This window comes from Nomascus leucogenys, chromosome 8 (genome assembly GCF_006542625.1).
Source record: "Nomascus leucogenys isolate Asia chromosome 8, Asia_NLE_v1, whole genome shotgun sequence".
Classification (NCBI taxonomy): Eukaryota; Metazoa; Chordata; class Mammalia; order Primates; family Hylobatidae; genus Nomascus; species Nomascus leucogenys.
The window spans coordinates 109,414,033-109,421,905 of record NC_044388.1 but is presented as its reverse complement, the minus strand read 5'-3'; positions in this window follow the sequence as shown (position 1 = coordinate 109,421,905).

Genomic DNA, 7,873 nt, shown 5'->3' with positions numbered 1-7,873 from the left:
GTTGCTGGGTTCCTTTAGCTTAATAAAAACCCTAATTGAGGAGGCTCTTGAGCCGTTTGCTCCAGCTACTCCCACCCTGTGAATTGTTTTCAATTAAGCTGTGATTTCCGGGTCTTTTGTTGCTTTGTCTTTCATTTGTTCTTTCTTTGTTCTTTCTTACTTTGTGCATTTTGTTCAGTTCTTTTTTCAGCACACCAAGAACCTGGATGACTCTATCTCTGCTTCGGTCTAATCAGTTATCAAACTAGAGTCAGACTGGATCTAAACAAAACCCCCTTCCAAACGGGGTCACCTCTTTATAGACAGCTCCTCCCAGGTCATTGAAGGAAAAAGGCACAACAGGCACTCCTTAGTTGTTGGGGAGACCTCACAGAGGTAGAGTCAGGAAGACTGCCAAATGCCTGGTCTGCCAAACATGTGAACTCTTTGCATTAAACCAAGCCTTAAAATCCCAGCAGAATCAGGAAGGAACTGTTTATACCGACTCCAAGTATGCCTTCGGAGTAGTCCATACCTTTGAAAAATCTGGACTCAACAAGACCTCATAAATAGTAAGGGCCAAGATCTGGTCCACAAAGAATTAATTATGCAAGCACTAGAAAATCTTCAGCTGCCAGGCTGGGCGTGGTGGCTCGCGCCTATAATCCCAGCACTTTGGGAGGCCGAGGCGGGCAGATCACCTGAGGTCAGGAGTTCAAGACAAGCCTGGCCAACATGGTGAAACCCCATCTCTACAAAAATACAAAAATTAGCCAGGTGTGGTGTTGGGTACCTGTAATACCATCTACTTGGGAGGCTGAGGCTGGAGAATTGCTTGAACCTGGGAGGCAGAGGTTGCAGTGAGCCGAGATCGTGCCACTGCACTCCAGCCTGGGCAACAGAGCGAGACTTTGTCTCAATAAATGAATGAATGAAAATCTTCAGCTGCCAGAAGAAATTCCAATTGTCCATGTCCCAGGCCCCCAAACACCCATCTTTTGAAAGCTGGGGAAACAACTTCACAGGTCAGATAGCTAAACAAGTGTCTCTTCCCAAGAGGCGCCCATTTTCCATCTCACCCCTTGTCTTCCCCCTCCAGCTGTGATCCCCATCTTCTCCTGTGCAGACCAAGAGAAACTAAAGAACATAGGAGCTAAGGAGAGCCCAGAGGGAAAGTGGGTAATACCAGATGGAAGGGAAATGCTGTCTAAACCCCTCATGAGAGAAATATTGTCACAGCTTCATCAGGGAACTCACTGGGGTCCTCAAGCTATGTGCGATGCAGCCCTCAGAGAGTCTATGAGTGTGTAGGGATATATACCCTTGCTAGGCAAGTGACAGATGGTTGCATAGTGTGCAGAAAAACTAATAAGCAAACCCTTAAAGAAGCAACCTCCTGGGGGACAAAACCCAGGGTTGAGGCCATTCCAAAGTGCCCAAGTTGCCTACACTGAAATGCCCCCAGTAGGCCGCCTCAAGTATTTAGTAGTAATAGTAGACCATCTCACCTACTGGGTAGAAGCCTCCCCTTCCCAAGCGCAACAGCCAGTAACATAGTCAAAGCCCTGTTGGAACATATCATGCCCAGGTTTGGACTAGTAGAGAACATTGATTCAGACAATGGGACCCACTTCACTGCACACATCATTAAGGGGCTAACCCAAGCACTAGGAATAAGATGGGAATATCATATTCCCTGATCCACCCTCATCAGGGAAGGTAGAAAGAATGAATCAAACTGTAAAAAATCACCTAACCAAACTAACTTGGAAACGCGGTTACCATGGACAAAATGCCTTCCCATTGCCTTACTAAGAATCCAAACTGCCCCTCGAAAAGATCTTGGCCTGTCCCCTTATGAAATGCTCTATGGACTGCCTTATCTAAATTCCAATACTGACCTTCCTACATTTGAAACAAAAGATCCGTTTCTAAAAATATGTATATTTGGTCTGTCTTCCACCCTTTCCTCCCTCAGGACTCAAGGCCTTCTAGTGCAAACTCCACCCCTCGAATTCCCAGTTCACTAACACCAGCCCAGAGATCATGTCCTTATCAAAAGATGGAAAGAGGGAAAGCTCGAACCAACCTGGGAAGGACCTTATCTAATACTCCTAACCACTGAGATAGCAATCCAAACGGCAGAAAAAGGAGGGACCCACCCCTTGCAAAGTCATGGACCATCACTCCAGGACCAACACCCTCCAAACTAATGTTCAAAAGGGTTTAATCTGTCTTTTTTTTCCTTCCTTTAGTTACCAAAGAACATCTTATCATCAATGTAACCCGATCACCCTGCCTTCAAACAATCACATTCAATGCTTGCCTTGTCATGCCCTGTGGAGACCTTCAGAGTCAAAAACAGCTAGCTTCTTCAGAAAAGTACCTCTGCCCCTCCACCCGCTTCAGACAAACCAGAAACTCCGGCCCTTGTGATGGACAACCACGAGCCTTCCAGGGGTTATGTTATAATTGGGGAGATGTTATCTAGACCACCCAATATCAGGGCTGGACCTCCTCAGAGGGTTGCCCTGCCCTAAAACCTTACATCCACTTTACCAAAGGAGCCACACCCTCAAATTGCCAAAACCACCAGTTTTCCCAAAAGTCAGAAGCCCTATGGGACAGCCCCCAAGAGCCACTCGACTTCCAGCTCTTGATGCCAATTTTACCTCATGTCTCTCATGGCAAGGGGAAAATCTGACATTCCTCGGAAACCTGATGGGATGTAGTGGGCCTAAACCTTTCCAAGAGCTAACCAATCAGTCAGCCCTAATCCATCCCCAAGCAGATGTATAGTGGTATTGTGGGGGAACGATATTGAGTACTCTGCCAAACAATTGGAGCAGCATTTGCGCTCTGATCCAATTGGCCATCCCTTTCAACTTGGCATTTCACCAACCAGACAGGAAGCAGGTAACCCAAAGGAAAAGAGAAGCCCCTCACGGGTCCTTCGACCCCTCATGTTTACATAGTATCAGGGTCGCGCTGCGCGGTACCAAATGAATTCAAAGCTCGAAACCAAATAGCCACCAGGTTTGAGTCATCTTACTCTGGTGGTCCACTATAAACAAAAATGTAGACTGGATACATTATATATACTATAATCAACAGTGATTCATCAATTACACCAGAGATGCCATAAAAGGAATAGCTCAACAATTAGGCCCTACCAGCCAGATGGCCTGGGAAAATAGGATAGCCCTTGATATGATATTGGCCAAAAAAAGACAGAGTCTGTGTCATGATTGGGGTCCAATGTTGCACTTTTATCCTCAATAACACAGCCCCGGACGGGACAATCACAAAAGCCTTGCAAGCCTTACCACCCTAGCAAATGAATTAGCTGAGAACTCTGGAATAGATGACCTCTTTACAGGTGTCATGGAGAAATGGTTTGGAAAATGGAAGGGACTCATGACCTCAATCTTTACCTCCCTTGCAACAGTTACAGGTGTACTCATCCTTGTGGGCTGCTGTATCATACCTTGTATTCGTGGGTTAACCCAAAGGCTCATAGAAGCAGCTCTCACAAAAACCTCCCCCACCTCTCCCCATCCATAGTCAGATAAGCTCTTGCTCCTAGATGATCAAGAAGAACAACAAAGCCAAATCCTGTTAAAGAAATTTGAAGAGGAAGAACTATAAAACAGAAGAGGGGAAATCGTTGGGACAACTAAGTTCCTCTTCAAAGATTCAACTTCCTGGCCATAACTTGTAAACCAATCCTACCCTGCAACCTTTTCCAAAATCACACCTTTACCTTATTTGGGAAGGTTTAAGCCTTAGCCAGTTGGGGTCAGCTTAGATTATGCGGCCCAACCCCAGCCAATCGGGGAAGGACACAGAAATAGAAACTGCGTTAGGGATAAAAACCCCTTCCCTCCTTTGTTCAGTGTGCTCTTGGGATTGTAACAGGCACAAGCAGCACCCTTCTGCAGAAGTAAAAGTGACTTGCTGAGAAATTTTCTAAGTGCGGGTTTCTTTTCGCTACACCGAGCACTTGTTTCCAACACATGCAAACCAGAATGGAGGTCTCCCTGGACCTGGGTTTGGGCCACAACGTTGCCCTGAATTCTGCAAGACCTTGGGCAAGACTGTTCCCTCTTCTGAACCAAGTCCTTCCCTGGCCCAGCTGCTTGTGAGTAACACATCGGTTTCATGCTTACACCTCCTGGTCTGACCGGGCTCTCCTTTGCAGAACCTTTTATTCCTTCCCTTCCTCTGAACACTGGCTGGCTGTTTTCGGGGAAGAAGTTCAGGGCAGTGGCAGGGAGCTCCTTGCACATCACCATGACAAATGTTTTATGGAAACAGTGAGCTGATGGGACGAGGGGTGGGGGCTAGAACGTCAGCCAAAAGGTGTGAGAACCCAGACTAGCCCCCAGCCCTGAACATGGCAGGCCGCTGTGCCATGGTAGGGGAGTGAAAGCTTCCCTCTTAGGGTTCCAACTGGGGCTCCTTACAAAAGAGAAAAACAGTTCATTAATGCATGTAGCACACATCTCACTGGAGAAGCCTCAACAAAAAGCAACTCAGAACAGTGACTTAGAACTGGGTTATGATGCCGGGCGCAGTGGCTCACACTTGTAATCCCGGCACTTTGGGAGGCCGAGGCGGGCGGATCACGAGGTCAGGAGATCGAGACCACGGTGAAACCCCGTCTCTACTAAAAATACAAAAAATTAGCCGGGCGTGGTGGCGGGCACCTGTAGTCCCAGCTACTCGGAGAGGCTGAGGCAGGAGAATGGCGTGAACCCGGGAGGTGGAGCTTGCAGTGAGCCGAGATCGCGCCACTGCACTCCAGCCTGGGTGACAAAGTGAGACTCCGTCTCAAAAAAAAAAAAAAGAACTGGGTTATGGAGCATCTTCAACAAAGAATAATCAACATGTGGGGAAATGACAGGACCTAGGAGAGCGGTTTTAGGCTTCCAAGGTTGGGAAACCGACAAGGTGAGTATTGGGAAGAAACTAAGGCGGAAGATTCGTTCACAGAGTCCTCGGGTGCCTTCTTTCCTCTGGCTGATGCGTCTCTCTCCTATAAAGAGCATTTCCATCCTGCCTCAGACAGCAGAGGGACAGGGCAGAGAGAGATTTCCCTGCTTCTGCTGCATCTTAGTTGCCTTCAACTCAAGATAATTTCTGAGGCTCATTTTGGGGTGACATATTCTGGTGTCCTTCACGATACAGGGCACAGCCTCAGAGGACTGGATCCACAGCTGATCACTGAGCTCTTCCATGTGCCAGGCCCGTCCAGGGAGAACACTCAGCCCTGCAAACAGGGCAGGTAGCCCCAGGATGCTGGGCCGCAGCCTAACCCTCAGCTCATGGGTGGGTGGAGTGGAGAGCACCCTCCCCATGTGGGGCTCTCTGGTCGTGGACCTGGAGACCACCAAGGCTCTGTGGTCTCAGAAGTGGCCTGTTGGAATGGGGTCTGCAGGCAGGGAAGCCTTGGGCCAGAGTCCCTCAGGGGCAGGAACACAGCCCCCAGGCTTGTCCCACTTGTCCCTCTGAATAGTTAAGGGCTGCCCACAGGGAACTTCCCTCCCTCCCTCTTTCTTTCTTTCTTTCTTTCTTTCTTTCTTTCTTTCTTTCTTTCTTTCTTTCTTTCTTTCTTTTCTTTCTTTCTTTCTTCTTTCTTTCTTTCTTCTTTCTTTCTTTCTTTCTTTCTTTCTTTCTTTCTTTCTTTCCTTCCTTCCTTCCTTCCTTCCTTCCTTCCTTTCCTTCCTTTCTCCCTCCCTCCCTCCCTTCTGTCCCCTTTTCTTCCTCCATCCTCTCCTTTCTTCCTTTCTTACTGTGGTAAAATACACATAACATAAAATTTACCATCTCAACTATTTAAACATGCACAGTTCCATGGTGTTGAGTTCATTCACATTGTTATGCAGCCATCACCAGCATCCATCCACAACACTATTTTCATCTTCCCAGACTGAAACTCGACACCATTCACAGCTCCCCATTCCCGCCTTTCCCAGGCGCCCACCATTCTCCTCTCTATTTCTACCAATTTGATGACTCCAGTCCCTCAGACATGTGGAACTGTGGCTGGGCACGGTGGTTCACATCTGTAATCCCAGCACTTTCAGAGGCCAAGGCAGGCAAATCACCTTAGGTCAGGAGTTCTAGAATGGCCTGGCCAACATGGTGAAACCCAGTCTCTACTAAAAATACAAAAATTAGCCAGGCATGGTGGCACACATCTGTGGTGGCAGCTACTTGGGAGGCTGAGGCAGGAGAATCACTTAAACCTGGGAGGCAGAGGTTGCAGTGAGTCGAGACCAGGCCACTGCACTCCAGCCTGGGTGACAGAGTGAGACTCTGCCAAAAAAAAAAAATAAAAGTAAATAGAATCGCATGGCATTTTTCCTTGTTGGTCTGGCTTATTTTACTTAGCATAAGGCATCAAGGCTCACCCACGCTGTAGCAGGGGTCAGCGTCTCCTCCCTTTCTAGGGCTGAGTAATATTCCATCTACAGACAGACTCGCTCAGTGCAGCCATCATGCCTTGGTGAATACCGCGGCTGCTTCCAGCTTTTGGCTATGGTGAGTTCCGTTGCTAGGAACACAGATGTGCACATGTCTCTTCCAGACCCCCTTTCAATTCCTCGGGTGTATACCCCAAAGTAGGATTGCCAGCTCATATGGTAATAATATTTTTATTTTTATTTTTTGAGGAGTCTTGCTATGTTGCCCAGGCTGGAGTGCAGTGGGTGCGATTTTGGTTCACTGCAACCTCCACCTCCTAAGTTCAAGCGATTCTCCTGCCTCAGCGTCCCAGGTAGCTGGGATTACAGACTCAAGCCACCACGACAGGCTAATTTTTGTATTTTTAGTGGAGATGGAGGATTCACCATGTTGGGCAGGCTGGTCTCGAACTTCTGACCTCAAGTGATTCGGCCGCCTCGGCCTCTGAAAATGCTAGGATTGTAGGCGTGAGCCACCGCGCCGGGCCTCGTACGGTAATTCTGTTTGATGTTTTGAGGAACTGCCACACTTTTTTCCTGCGCCTGCACCAGGGACACGTCTTGGAGCTGGCAAACTGGACTTGGAGTGGGAGGGAAAGGAAGCATTAAAGATGCCCCCAGCTTTCACGGAGATGAGAACGGTGCCCCGCCCCGGGAGGGCGGGACGGGATCAGGGTCCTGTGAACGGAGCATCAGTGTAAACTCCTCTGAGAGATACCAGGAAAAGCGGGAAGAAGCCTCTGGGACGTCGCCTGGACCCTTCGGGAGGTACCTCCTCTTCGCAGCGGGGCGCGCTCTCCCCAGTCCCTGCAGCCTTGAGCGGAGACCAGGCAAGGGCGGGGGTCGTAGCGGGGCGGAGCAGGGCTTTGTCCACGGAACGCGCGAAGAGGCCTCAGGGCCCGGTGCGGGCGCCCGAGGGGGACTCGATCGCAGGGGGAGCGCGAAGGTTCCTCAGTCTGCGGGACGCACAGCTCCGTGCGGCCGCGAGCCGGGGCCGGAGGAGAGACTCTGCCTAAGGGGACGTCGCGGGCGCGGGGCACAGGGTCCTGCGGGGCTGGAGGGCTACAGGCTGCGGCGCGCGCGAGCCGGAAGGCCGGGGATCGTGGGTTCTGGGGCCGGAGCTTCACGGGTTCGTCTCCCCCGCCTCCCCGGGGAAGCAGGATGTCAGGGGGTCGCCCCCGCCCCGGAGACAGGGTGTCAAGGGTCCCCCGGGGGCGGGGCTTCAGGGGCAACCGGAGCCGCTCGGCCCCGGGCGGGATGCAGGGACAGGGCCCCAGGGGACCAGGGCTACGAGGGGCGCGCGGGTCCCATGGGGGCGCGCGCGAGGAGGCGCCGTCCCTTCCTAGCAGGGGTCCTTGGGGACCCCCGGCCGCCTCCTGCGCCCCGCTGTCCCCTCCCGTGTTCGGCCTCGGCAAGTCGGGGCGGCG